The sequence below is a fragment of the Tympanuchus pallidicinctus genome, unplaced genomic scaffold (genome assembly GCF_026119805.1).
Source record: "Tympanuchus pallidicinctus isolate F22 unplaced genomic scaffold, pur_lepc_1.0 scaffold15, whole genome shotgun sequence".
In the NCBI taxonomy this organism is placed as follows: Eukaryota; Metazoa; Chordata; class Aves; order Galliformes; family Phasianidae; genus Tympanuchus; species Tympanuchus pallidicinctus.
The window spans coordinates 25,075,363-25,075,863 of NW_026294669.1; positions in this window are offsets into that span (position 1 = coordinate 25,075,363).

Here is a 501-nt window from a genome sequence, read left to right on the forward strand (position 1 = left end):
GAGGAGGGCCTTATATAGAGACGTCTTTGCCTTCCCTTTGCCCTAAGCCCTTCACAGAAGTACTTTATTGTTTTATGACAGTGCAGTAACACTTGACATAAATTTCTAAGCACACCTAACAATGTCAATACTGTGTAAATATCTGCAGTAGAGACCCATACTTTTATTGTAATTTCACTCTTCTTTTCTTGCTATCACCCAGGGTTAACTCTGTGCTGAACACAACATGCAGTCCTGCAGATTTTACAAGTAATCCACCAATTTTATAAACCTGCTACAGCTCTCATCTCTAAACACTGAAAACTCAGGTCTAGTTCTTTCAAAACTGTAGCTTTCATCGAAGACAGAGGAACTTGTATATGCTTAAAGGACCGATCATGCCATCTGTTAAATCACAGATGAACATTCTTCAAAAGTGCAGAGTCCAAGCCAGAACAGGACATTTTGCAATAAGCACACAACAAACAACATCCACCCAAGCAATTGGGTTGCAAGCAATTG